Source organism: Pelophylax lessonae (genome assembly GCF_965119305.1).
Source record: "Pelophylax lessonae genome assembly, chromosome: 9".
Classification (NCBI taxonomy): domain Eukaryota; kingdom Metazoa; phylum Chordata; class Amphibia; order Anura; family Ranidae; genus Pelophylax; species Pelophylax lessonae.
In genome coordinates, this window is record NC_138776.1 from 262151564 (window position 1) to 262165017 (window position 13454).

Here is a 13454-nt window from a genome sequence, read left to right on the forward strand (position 1 = left end):
ACACGCGCGGGGGGGTCCGTGAACGCGCGGGAGCGCACCTCCGGCGGCACGCGCTCGCTCCTGAGACCCTCACAGGCTAGCGACGTAGTACTACGTCGCTTTGCCTGTGAGGGGCTGACCGCTGCAGAAAATAGTCGTGCGGCGGTTGGCAAGTGGTTAAGGAACTTTCCTTGCAGGAGTTCTGTAAGGTAAGTGCAGATGAGAGGATCATCACAGACCAAGAGCCCCCCTACCTCCCTTGGAGTCCCCGAGTCCTACAGTCTAATTTTTTCTTAGAGCCCTGCTGTCCCTATCAAGGGCCAAGAGTCCTTCAACACCACTACCCCCTGAGCCCTTCAACACCACTACTTCCTCAAGGGTCCCAAAGTCCTTCAGCCTCCATACCCCCCCCCCCCCCCTCAGCTCCTCTACTTTCCTCAGTATTTTCCTTCCTCCGACACCAATGATGAGACATTCTTCATGGCAGGCTAATGAATGTTTTCTTCCTCCTGACCAGCAATGTAAGGGGCTCCATACTCCCGACCCCAACACTCCATCATTGTGTTGGCTGAATATTGTAAAGATTGCCCATTTGCGGTCATATTTGCCCCTTGTAGGCCATGTATGGTCATTGTCTTGTCTATTTATTGTCAGTGATGTTTTTTTAGAGGACGATATTACTAGAAATTATCTCCAAAATGAAGGAAATGTTCCGGCCCCCTAAGTGGAGAAAAGTTCTGACTATGAATGGGGTTAATCTACGTTTCCACACTATATATGTGTGTTTCATCATCTGTTGGAGATAAAAGACGTCACAGTGACTATGGAGGAAGAGGACGGAACATGACGGGGGGGGGGGGGGGGGGGTTACTGGTTGTAAATATAAAATAATATCTTATTACCTCCTCTGCTGCCAGTTCCAGCAATGTCTCCTTTCTACTTCCTCCAGACTCCGGAACTTCCTATTTGTACTCCTACATCACTTCCTGTCTGTACCTGACATCACTTCCTGTCTTCCATAGAGACTTCCTGTCTGGATAGAGTTGAGATCAACACCTTGTGGAGCTCAGCGGAACTGCAGCCCAGAGAAACATTTTGTAGTGTAAACAAAGCCTTGTGCTGTATATATATATATATATATATATATATATGTATGTACTGTATATCCTTATAGATGGTGTCATCTCCACTCCCACCAAGGGGGATAGAGATATATTACTGCCTAATCCAGCCTCTCTCAGCCAGGGTTCCTCCAAAGGTTTCTAGGGGTTCTCTGACAAATCAACATTTTCTATCTCTTAGTAACAACTGGCATTAAAGATCTGTAAGGGCAGCAATCTTCCCACTGATGACAATGGGAAAATGTCCTTCTCCCACTAACTACTGATATAAGGTTGGTCACCAATGTAAGGGACCACTACAATAAAATCTGATATAAGGAGGTCCTTCTCCTATTGGTCGTCAATGTAAGGGAGTACTACCATGAATACTGATATAAGAAGGTCCTTCTCTCATTGGTCACCAATGTAAGGGACCATGACAATGAAAACCTATATAAGGAGGCCCTTCTACCATTGGTCACCAATGTGAGGGACCACTACAATGAAAACTGAAATAAGGAGGTCCTTCTCCCATTGGTCACCAATATAAAGGAGCACTACCATAAAAGCTGATATAAGGAGGTCCTTCTTCCATTGATCACCAGTGTAAGGGATCATTGCATTTGAAGCACCCCCTAGCGTTGCTAGAGTGCAAGTGATACGATTTTTGTTGCGTTAGAGTAGGTACATTTTCAGACTTGGCTGCCAGCCAAGCCTGTGTGTTTTTTTTTTTTTTTGGAGCTCGGGTGAATGATTCCGGTAGGCTGGATGACTCATCAGCAGCTTTTCTGGTGACTCCCCCTGCATTTTGGAAACTGGGAGAAGATTCCAGAAGCAGTCTGGTAGGGGTCTGGGGGGAGCTAGCTGGAGTGTTCGGAGGGCCCTGACAATCCCCAACAGAGGGTTGGCAGGGGCCAGGCCCCCTCAAAAACTCAGGGTCAGCCCAGCTCGGGTTGGAGTTCAGGTGGAAGCTGGAGATGGAGTGTTAGGCTGTTGTGGCCTAAGAGGGAGCTCCCCAGTCTGGGGGGGTGACATTGGGCCTGGACTTGGGTGCAGACAGGACCCTCTTCAAGACACACGGTGGTGTCCTAGCCAGGAGGCATGGGAGAAAAGAGAGGACAGTGGGAGAACACTGCCAGGCAAGTCCCCAGGAGGAAAGGAGGTGGAGCTGGGAGCAGTAACCACAGATAGGACAGCTAGCGCCATAGACCTGGAATTTTCTATTTATACCTGACATAACTTCCTGTTTGAAAATTCTGGGCTGAAACAGAAACCGAAAATTCGGGATGCCCTTGGCCGAAAACGACTCCCCCCTTCCCACAGCCTGTATATAGATGCTCCTGGCACTATATTCCTGTCCCATAGCTGAATTATACAGGTATAGTGCCAGGGGGTAGCTAAGTATAGGGAAACAATGATGCACTATATAACACATAATATGTTGTCACTCACTGCTCCCCACAGATAGCAGGTTGACTCTGGTTCTGCTCCTGTCCTTCCTATCCGCAGCGGCCATACAGTAGAAGATGGAGGGAGGAGGTGGGTGGAGCCAGAGAGTCAGTAACAGGCGCTGAGGAGGACAAGAAAGATCCTCCTCTTCTCTGCATGCTGGGTCCTCTTCTCAGCCTTGTGTTCCTCTCGGGACCGTGACGTCACTGGTTGCTAGACGCCACTCGGCTGGCGATTCTAGCAACCAGTCTAGCACAGGGCAGGCGAGGAGGTACAAACGGCGGGTCTCAGAGAGGACAGTGGGAGAACACTGCCAGGCAAGTCCCCAGGAGGAAAGGAGGTGGAGCTGGGAGCAGTAACCACAGATAGGACAGCTAGCGCCATAGACCTGGAATTTTCTATTTATACCTGACATAACTTCCTGTTTGTACCTGACATCACTTCCTGTCTTCCATAGAAACTTCCTGTCTGCATAGAATGGAGATCACCACCTTGTGGAGCTCAGAGGAACTGCAACCCCGAGAAACGTCTCATAGTGTGTGTGGGAGATGGGGAGATATCAAATTCTATGTGTCCTCCATTTTGTATGTTCCTACTCCATTTTCTATTTCATCTTAGTTATACAAGCTATGTAAGTGTACGGGTCAAGGTCTAAGTGTGTACGTGTTATAGATATGGCAAGTTTATGCTGTTTCTGATGAAATCATGTCAGGTGCACAAGCTATATGCCCTATATGGTATTATTCCCCGAAGTGACCTTTGGTCTCCTTAAACTGTTTAACCAATAAGAACGTAACAAGTATCCTATATTCATGACATTCTTCCTTACTCTTTACTATATAACCCACAACGAGCCTATAATAAACTGAGAGCTTGGTTTCACTATACATCTGTCTCCGTCTGTGTTACTTCTTGAAACCAGCCTCCCAGGCCTGCAGACACAAAACGAGCAAAGAAGTTATAGATAGTCCGGGACTATCATTGGGACCAGGGGTCTCAGGTACCAACAGTTTTGGGGGCTCGTCCGGGATATGAGAATCACTCCCCGCGGACACCCACTCACTCGGTAAGTACCGATTGTAGTGAGGCTCCGGGGGACCCTGATTAAACTCATATCCAATTGAACCACAGGGGTTGGTGTGTTCCGGGAACACACGCAACATACCTATAATTGAAATATTTCAGGGAAATATTTAGTCTCAGGGAGACTTAAGAAGTGTTAGAAAATTGCTCGTTTTGTGTCTGAAAAATCTTTAAGCTTTCCTTCTCTGTCGCATAGAAGTATAAGATAATCTGTTTGTATGATTCAATGAGTCTGGGTGGTAAGTGAACAGACCTGAGTCATTTACTGAATGTTCTTTCTCTGATGAGAATGCCAGAGTAGTCACGCTGCATTCGAACCGCTCCGTATTGTCAGCACGGCTGAAATACACTGTGACTAGTTCACGTTTTGGGAAGACGCACACAGGGCAACCTGGGTGGCAGTCGAGCACTGTGAACGTTCCATGACTCTGTGATAGATTGTAGCAGATGCCCTGTCCAATCTGCACCCATTGTTTAGATTTTGATATAACTCACCATAACTTAGACTCTGCTAAATTAGTCTGTATTTTGCCACTGAAGAGAAAAAGATTTTTAGGAAGTCAGTTTGTTTCTAGTAACCCTGAATGTAAAATTGTGCATCATAGAGTCAACTTTCACGGACAGATAGATTTTGACCTAGTAGGGGTAACATATAGACAACTTAAAAATATTTACCAGACGCAGACAACAATCTTTTATAATAAATAAAATTGCCAGTTATAAATAGACAGGGAACTTAGAATTAGATTGCTTTAGTCTAATAAGCGCTCGGTCCTTGAACCCCGTTGTCTGCAGCAATGGGTCACGGAGGCAGCAAGCCACCCCCACCTCCCCAAGCAGGAGAAAACTGTAAGGAATATGTGGCGCGAGTCTGCGGCACTGACTAATATTTAATCAACCCATGTAATCCCCTTCCCCAAGATGAGGTCAGTGATAGTTTATTTTTAGAAAAAGACTACCTAGGTGACAGAAAGGTTTTCCCATATTTCTTGGGAGACCTGCAAAAAAATATGAAGTACATGGAAAAGGCGGGGAGAATTGGTTTATTTATGCCCTGTATTGGTATAATAGAATAGGAAATGTTCAACATAAGTCCCCTGGATGTAGGATGATTATATGCCCCCCTTAGGAGGATGGAGTCAGGCCTATACTAAACAGATTTTTGGCCGAAGGTATATTTAAAGAAAAGTTTTCACCTTACAATAGCTCGTTCCTTGCTGCAGATATAGTTCTTATCACGGTCACTAGACACCAGTATCTCACAGTACCTGTAAACCTTGCACCCTGATACATTCCTAGGGAGGGAGTCACTCTTTGCACAGTTAGCATGTGCACTATGGGTCTCAGCATTACCAGACATGTACAATTTTTTATTTTTTTTATATATAGAATTTTTTGAAGTTTTGCCATTTATACATTTGTGCTTATCTCATAAGATAGGGAGAATAATAGCAATGAACAAACACACTGTTATATTAGGCAAAACATAGATCGCCGTAAATGGCAAGGATACTTTGAGTGATATTTTAGGGGTATCCTCTATTGAAGGAGGGGAACCTCTGGTCAAGATTTTTGATAGATTGGCACAAGGCCAAAAGTTTTTTTGTAAGATTGGCACCGAGCCAAAAAGTTTTTTTATCTGATTGTAGCATGCAAGTGGTATCTGATGTGCCATCTCTACTGACAGCCATACCATCCGATGTTATGTTTAAGTAATGTGTTTTTTTTTAAGCGTCCTAGTGGACAAGGAGACACAGCCATCTTTGTTCCTTGTTTTTCAGTCCAGGTAACTTACCTGGTGTAGAAATGCCTTAGGGTCAAGTAGACAATTCAATTGTCCGCTCTATAGTTCTCCAGACCATTCAAGAGGGGATGGACACCTGCTCATGGGTCAGTCCCGCTACAATATGTATATGACATATGTAGTCACTCTGTGGAGGCCAGTCAGAGCGAGTGAGTTTATTGAAATGTACATGTATGTGGACACAAAGTGTCACAGGAATAATGACAATGGTGTCAGGAAAGTGTTGTTTACCTTGGTTTTGTTCTCACAGAGGGGGAAAAGGAGAGTCAGTCACGTGGGTCTTGCCAGCCCACAGTGGGTCTTGCCCGCCCACAAACCAGGATCATTGATTGTAATGGATCCGACTGCTCCTATTTCTGATAACATTTTGAGACAAGCCACAGGTCCAGAAATGTCACAAGAAATGTTGAATACGTTTTATGTATCTGAAAACTGCTATGGTTGTAGCGCCTGCACTGGGCCTCCCACATTATGGAAAAATGTTTTGTGTTTATGCAAGGGACAATTGTAAGACCATGACAGGTGTACTTGCCCAGGAGTATGGTGGTGGACTTTGCCCTATAATTTTTGTCCAAAGATGGTCGCAGTCCAGGTCTAAGGCATTCCTGAGGTGACTCCAAACATAGCATCTTGTGAGATGGTAATAGGGATGGCCACATCTTTTGCCCTAGGTAGGCCCCAGTTTTAAATGGGCTACTGGTAATAAATGTTATGTTACACCACACCACATGCTACAGAACAGGTTTTAAGGATTTGGGTGATGTTTTAGAAAAAGTTGAGAACGGCCTTTTTCTAAAAGAGGGGAGATCTTGTGTGGATCCCCGCAGCTAGCGCCCCACTGTTTATTGCCTAGTATTATGGAATAGGACACGGGGGGTGGGAAAGAACATATACAGTATTACTGGCAGTTTTTTTTATTTGCAAGCCCATCTAAATTCATGAAAGCATATGTTGCTAGATGCATCACCTGTATTAGGTACAAACAATCCAAACATATAAGGCCAAACATGAGCATCTCCAATACCCATCAACCCCATTCACACATCTACAAATAGGTTTTTACATATAGGCCCAAAGCAGGGGAGAAATAAGAGTTCCTTTTAGTCAATAGTAGATGGGTTCAGCAGATGATATGGGCCAAGAACCACATGACTGCCTGGAAACTATTGAAAGTGTCACTTAACCCCGTGCAGACATGATGAAAGAGCTCATCACCAACCTTCTTCAGGCTATGTTGTTACCCTCAGAGTTAGCTATCATTCACTGTAGGGCACATACCAGAGGTACTGATGACATCTCCAAGGGCAACGCACTAGCAGACAAAATAGCAAAGGCAGCTGCACAACAGTTACCTTTAGGAGCCCTAAAACAAATGCCTGTCCTAACCCACATCCTCCCCGATGATGCCCAGTTGATCACAGATCTACAAGCCTCAGCCACTGCTGAGGAATTGGAGGACTGGGGTTATCCTGTCTTGCAAAAGAATCCTATAACAGGATTAATTTGCAAAGAGGGGAAACCGTGTATACCCCGTAATAGTGCTCCTATTTGCATTGCCCACTACTATGGAATAGGACACATAGGATGGAAGGCCACTTTAAAACAGATTCAGAAAGATTTTTACATCACGGGCACAGCTCAATTAGTTGAAAATGATGAAAAAAAAAAATGCCTTACCTGCATTAGGAGTAATCCGCACATGAACACTTGCCCTATCCCACAACACAATTCACGCATCTGCAGATTGATTTTACACACATCCCTCTCCCAAGAGGGGGAACACAACCAGCATGTGTCATCACTGACATGTTTTCTCGATGGCCGGAAATGTTCCCCACTAAAAGAGAAGATGCCAGAAACTAATCAAAATCCTGAAAATAGAGCTCAGGAATAGTGGAAAGGATGAAAAGGACAAGTTGAGAAAAGAGTAATTGAAATTTTGAATCAAGTAGAACGAAAAGTTGCTCGCACCTTTCTTTTCTTTTCACAGATACCAACCCATTCCTTGGAGGAGGGAGATGAAGTGGTGATCAAACTGTACCCCAAAGGAAAGAAACCACAGGATTTCGCCTATGGCCCTCCCACTACCGTTGTTGCAGTAACCAGAACAGCAGTCCTGACTGAAGACAGCCCCACCTGGATCCACGCTACTCGAGTAAAATTGGTGAAGGAGGCTCCACCCCCAGAAGCAAGTCCAAATCCAGACCCAAGAGAGGTACTAACGGGGGCGGACGGCCCTGACCTTGAACAGGAAGGTCCAGAAGCAAGAGAGGTACTAACGGGAGTGGACGACTCTGACCTCGAACAGGATAGTCAAGAAAAGGGGGTTTTTCAGAGGCAGGCGGCCCTGACCCTGTAGAAAAATGACATTCCCAATAGCACCAGATTCTGGAAAACTTTGGCTACTTATAGGACTCGTATCATTTTCAGTCTTCTCTGTAGTATGGGTTACCACTAACTGTATTTATCATCCAGAAGACCTGGTAGGGCTACAGGCCATTTGCGGAGCTTCCAACACCCCAATACAGAGTAATGCATATAACAGACAAAAGAGAGATGAAAGCTCAAAAAAGCCTTACAGATAAAATGTCATTGTTGCAATTTAAATATGCATATGCCCAGAAATCCGGATATGAAAAATGTTGGATATGTAGTAAACTCTATCCTAGCACCGCTAGAATCCCCCTAATAGCGATACCTTTAAACTTCACCCCTTTCCTAAATGGTACACCTCCTGTTGTCCTCACCAATGTCACGAGAACACTCTCAAATGATACCCTCACTTTCCAAATTATTGGTAGGAGTCATTCCCCAGACTGGTGTTTTAGGTTGGGAAACTCCACCAAGGGAGCTGAAGTGTGTCGGCAAACTAAGATTAATTTCTCAATGACCTCGATGGACAGCTCCTTCTGGCACACCTCAGAAACAGCCCTAAACGCCACTCTAATGAACTTTCTTAACTCCAGTTCCACTTCCTCTTCCCCAATAGGACAGTTGTTGTCAAATTTAGCTTGGTCCAGTTATGATGATCAATTAATGGCACTACTTCACAAACGTCCCCTAGCTTTAGGAAACAGTACTTATATTTGTTGTGGAAAGATTTTTTACCCTTGGATCCCCATTGAACCCCAAGGGTGGTGTTACCTCGCATCCCTAGTTCCCATCATGGGTGTAGTGGGAGACAACAAAGGAGGACATCTCCTCGAAGCTAGTATGTATCCTAGGTACCCCCTCAAACACCGCAATAAAAGGGAATTATTCCTTGAAAAGGATATGGTATGGGCCTGGTTCCCCTCATGGACCGGATGGGGAATAGACATGATGAAAAGGTTGAATAATTACTCTAAAATTCTCGATGACATCCTAGATAAGAACTCAGGGGACATTACCAAATTAAATATAGAAGTGAGGGCAATTAAGAAACAACTTGAGCTCCATGACCTAGCCATAGAAAGCATGAGTGCTGCTCTTACTGGGTTATGTGAAGTTACGGAGGATTATGAATGTTGCACATGGATACACAATACATCTGTTGAGATACCCGATTATTATGATATTATTGCACAGCACCGGAAAGAAGTAGACAAGTTGCAACAGGAAGCTAGGAATATTGCTAAGACATGGAGTCCTTTTAGTAGTGGGAATTTTGAATTTGGAGGAATATCCTCATGGTTGAAAAATATCGCTATGACTGTTATAATGGTTTTGCTTTTTTTTTTATTATTCCTATATGCATGCTTCAAACTCGTAATGTGTATTATTGCTAGAGTTTCCCGACCAAAAGTGAAAAATGTCTCTATGCTATCCCACCAAGTCCCAGGCTACCAGACCCCCTCGACTAATAACCCTAAAGAATATACTGAGTACATTAAGAGGTATAAACAGAAAGAAAAAAAGAACCTTATTGTTTAAAGGATGATATATGATCTGGTCTTTCAAGCAGCAGGGATATAGAAAATTAATCTGCCAGTCCTGGTACTATATTCCTAGGAGGCTTAGGACCCCTGATAATATCCCTAAGAATTATATATTCCAATGACATACAGGGTGACAAGGGAAAATCAATTAAGGGTTAATGATTTTAAGAGGGGATTGTGGGAGATGGGGAGATATCAAATTCTATGTGTCCTCCATTTTGTATGTTCCTACTCCATTTTCTATTTCATCTTAGTTATACAAGCTATGTAAGTGTACGGGTCAAGGTCTAAGTGTGTACGTGTTATAGATATGGCAAGTTTATGCTGTTTCTGATGAAATCATGTCAGGTGCACAAGCTATATGCCCTATATGGTATTATTCCCCGAAGTGACCTTTGGTCTCCTTAAACTGTTTAACCAATAAGAACGTAACAAGTATCCTATATTCATGACATTCTTCCTTACTCTTTACTATATAACCCACAACGAGCCTATAATAAACTGAGAGCTTGGTTTCACTATACATCTGTCTCCGTCTGTGTTACTTCTTGAAACCAGCCTCCCAGGCCTGCAGACACAAAACGAGCAAAGAAGTTATAGATAGTCCGGGACTATCATTGGGACCAGGGGTCTCAGGTACCAACAGTGTGAACACGGCCTTGAGCTGTGTGTGTGTACTGTATATCGTTATATATGGTGTCATCTCCACTCCCACCAAGGGGGATAGGAATATATTACTGCCTAGTCCAGCCTTTCTCAGCCAGGTCTCCTCCAAAGGTCTCTACTCTCTAGGGGTTCCTTGACAAATTAACAATTTCTGTCTCTCAGTAACTACTGGCATCAATGATCTGTGAGGGGGGCATTCTCCTGTCGATCACCAATGTAAGGGATCACTACAATGACCACTGATATAAGGGGATCCTTCTCCAATTGGTCACTAATGTAAGCGACCAGTAAACTAACCACTGACATAAGGGGGTCCTTCTCCCATTGGTCACCAATGTAAAGGACCATCATACTGTTTACTGATGGAAGGTGGTCATTCTGCCATTGGTCACCAATGTAAGGGACCACTACACTGACCATTGATAGGAGGGGGTTCTTCTTCCAGCGATCACCATGTAAGGGACCACTACACTAACCACTAACATAATGGGGTCCTTATACCAATGGTCACCAATGTAAAGGACCACTACACAGACCACTGATATAAGGAGGTCTTTGTCACATTGGTCACCAATGTAATGGACCACTATATTGACCACTGATATAAGGGGGTCTTTCTTCCATTGTTCACCAATGAAAGCAACCACTACACTAACCACTGACATAAAGGGTTCCTTCTCCCATTGGTCACCAATGTAAGGGACCACTATACTGATGACTGATTTAAGGTGGTGCTTCTCCCATTGGTCACCAATATGAGAGATCACCCCATTGACCACTGATATAAGGGGGATATTCTGCCATTGGCCCCCAATGTAAGGGACTACTACACTGGCCACTGATATAAGAGAGTCCTTCTCCCATTGGTCACTGATGTAAGAGACCACTACACTGACCACTGACATTTTTGGTTCTGTCCCTATTGATTTCAATGTGGTACAGACTCAGCATGCACATTTCTCTGAAGTTTCCAAAAACCTGCTTGGTCCGAACCCAGGACAGTCGTGTAGTTGAAACAGAGCAAACAAGAAAGCTAGTATTGTTCTAATGTTCCCACTATGGGGTTGTTGTTGTTGGTAAAAACATCCACTCATTATCTTATCAAATACTCTGCAAACGTCTTGGTTATGGCTAAGACCATTACCAAAAATTCCAACTTGAAAGAACGATAGTTATGTGGGTGTAGTCTGTCAGTTTTAAAATACGACTAGCATAAGCAGTAAAACGCTCAACACCATCCTGCTCTTGGGAAAGTGCAGCCCATAATGCACTGGAATCTACCATCAGTATAAACACGGAAAGGGTTTGGTGTAGCCTCCGTTTAGGTGGATTGCCAGTTGGCCTGGATGGGAGGAGATGACTTGTTTTTCTGTTGAGTGGAATGCCCACACAACAATTGTGTGAGAGGAGTGACAATCTGGAAAAATTTGGAATGAAATGCTGGTAGTATCCTACCCGTCCCGGAAAAGAGTGCAGTTCTGTCACTGTTTTTGGAACTGGCCTTTCCTGTACTACTTGGATTTTAGCCGAATTAACACACTCCACCCTCTACAACATTGCCCAAGTACTGTATCCGATTCTGCTTACGGTGGCACTTGGTTAAGTCTGTATTGTGTCAGTCTGGTGAAGACCTGATCAACGTGTATCTATATCAATCTGGGTTCAACCATGACAGTAGATCCTTGCAATCTTTTTCAAGCTCCCACAGGAAGTGGGCACACCACCTTCTGTTGTGGTAACAGCTTTGTGGTCGGTGCCAAGGTGGTTACTGCACTATTCCCGCCTTCTCTGGTTGAAGGTTATTCTGGGCTGTATATGTTATACTCCCGATCACTGTAACTCTGTACCTTAGTATGTGTTTGATATACTATACCACTGCTCTCTGGACCTTGGGTTGTATATGATATACTCCTGACCACTGCACTCTGTACCCTGGGCTGTATATAACATACTCCTGACCACTGCACTCTGTACCCTGGGCTGTATATGACATACTCCTGACCACTGCACTCTGTACCCTGGGCTGTATATGATATACTCCTGACCACTGCACTCTGTACCCTAGGCTGTATATGATATACTCCTGACCACTGCACTCTGTACCCTGGGCTGTATATGATATACTCCTGACCACTGTACCCTGGGCTGTATATGATTAACTCCTGACCACTGCACTCAGTAGCCTGGGCTGTATATGACATACTCCTGACCACCGCACTCTGTACCCTGGGCTGTATATGATATACTCCTGACCACTGCACTCTGTACCATGGGCTGTATATTATATACTCCTGACTACTGCACTCTGTACCCTGGGCTATATATGATATACTTCTGACCCACTGCCCTCTGGGCCATTATTTATATTTAACAATACACTGATGATCTGTAAAGAATTTTTTAACGCATCGCATATACAGGAAACTGAAGATTTCCCACCATTGCTCCGGTATACACATTTTTATTTTCATTCAATAGATTATTTTATTATGATTTTACCTTCAACAAGAATGTAGTAAAAACATAAGGAAACAGCAAACATATCAATACAATAAACAATGAAAATAAATTGCATGGAGACTAATTTCTTGTCTTTGAATAAACGTGTCCTGACATTTAGAGCTTGATCACACATGAGGTTGGAAGCGGTAAAAACGGCGGCCCGACCACCCTCCTGAACGCTAACATACGGCAGCTCCTTACTGTACATAACATTGTGGCAACAGCAAAACTAGAGGGTATAATGAGGTATTTTTTCTGAAATACCTCCATCAGGAAATGGAAGGAATTTTGCAATACCACAACATGGACACTAGATGGAACCAATGATCATAGGAAATCATTGTATGAAATAAAATTTGACCAACATTTGTCACGGCTGGTCACATTCAATGAAACATTTAAAAAAAAGCAGACCTCAAAGTGCTTGTGAAAGCTTCCACCCGAAAATGTTCTCAGCCAATGAAAGGTAAGGACTCCATTTTTATTTTTCTCCTGCTATCAATGGCCAACACGGGACAACACTTCATCCATGTCTTTGGTGATCTCTGATCTCCTTATGAAGTGTTTCTTACATGATGAAGATCAGCCATGGAGTATATCTGAGGTGTATATCAGGGTGTCCTTCTTCCCCACATGTCCACCAACATTCATATAGAAGACATTTCCTGCACTCAAGGCACTAATACACCTTGAGAGTTGTGTGGGACCCCTGATGTACGGGAAGACAGGACTTCAGTGAGGATCAATTCCCTCATTCAGGACAGGAATACGGCTTCTCCCCAGTGTGCAATCTCTGATGTCTGTCAAGATGGCACTTCTGTGAAAAACATTTCCCGCACTCAGGGCAGGAATACGGCTTTTTCACCTGTGTGCGATCTCTGATGTGTGGGAACATTGAACTTAAATGAAAAAAATGTTTCCAGCACTCAAGGCACAAATACAACTTGAGGGTTG

General features: G+C 44.0%; 2 protein-coding genes across 2 annotated transcripts in view; one reads left to right on the forward strand and one right to left on the reverse strand.

Annotated features, from left to right (window-relative positions):
• Positions 1-13454, forward strand: part of LOC309562909 (gastrula zinc finger protein XlCGF66.1-like) — a 471303-nt gene that overhangs the window by 418379 nt on the left and 39470 nt on the right. The window lies entirely within an intron of this gene.
• The window catches only part of LOC309564421 (uncharacterized protein), a 224655-nt gene that overhangs the window by 7846 nt on the left and 203355 nt on the right, over positions 1-13454 (reverse strand).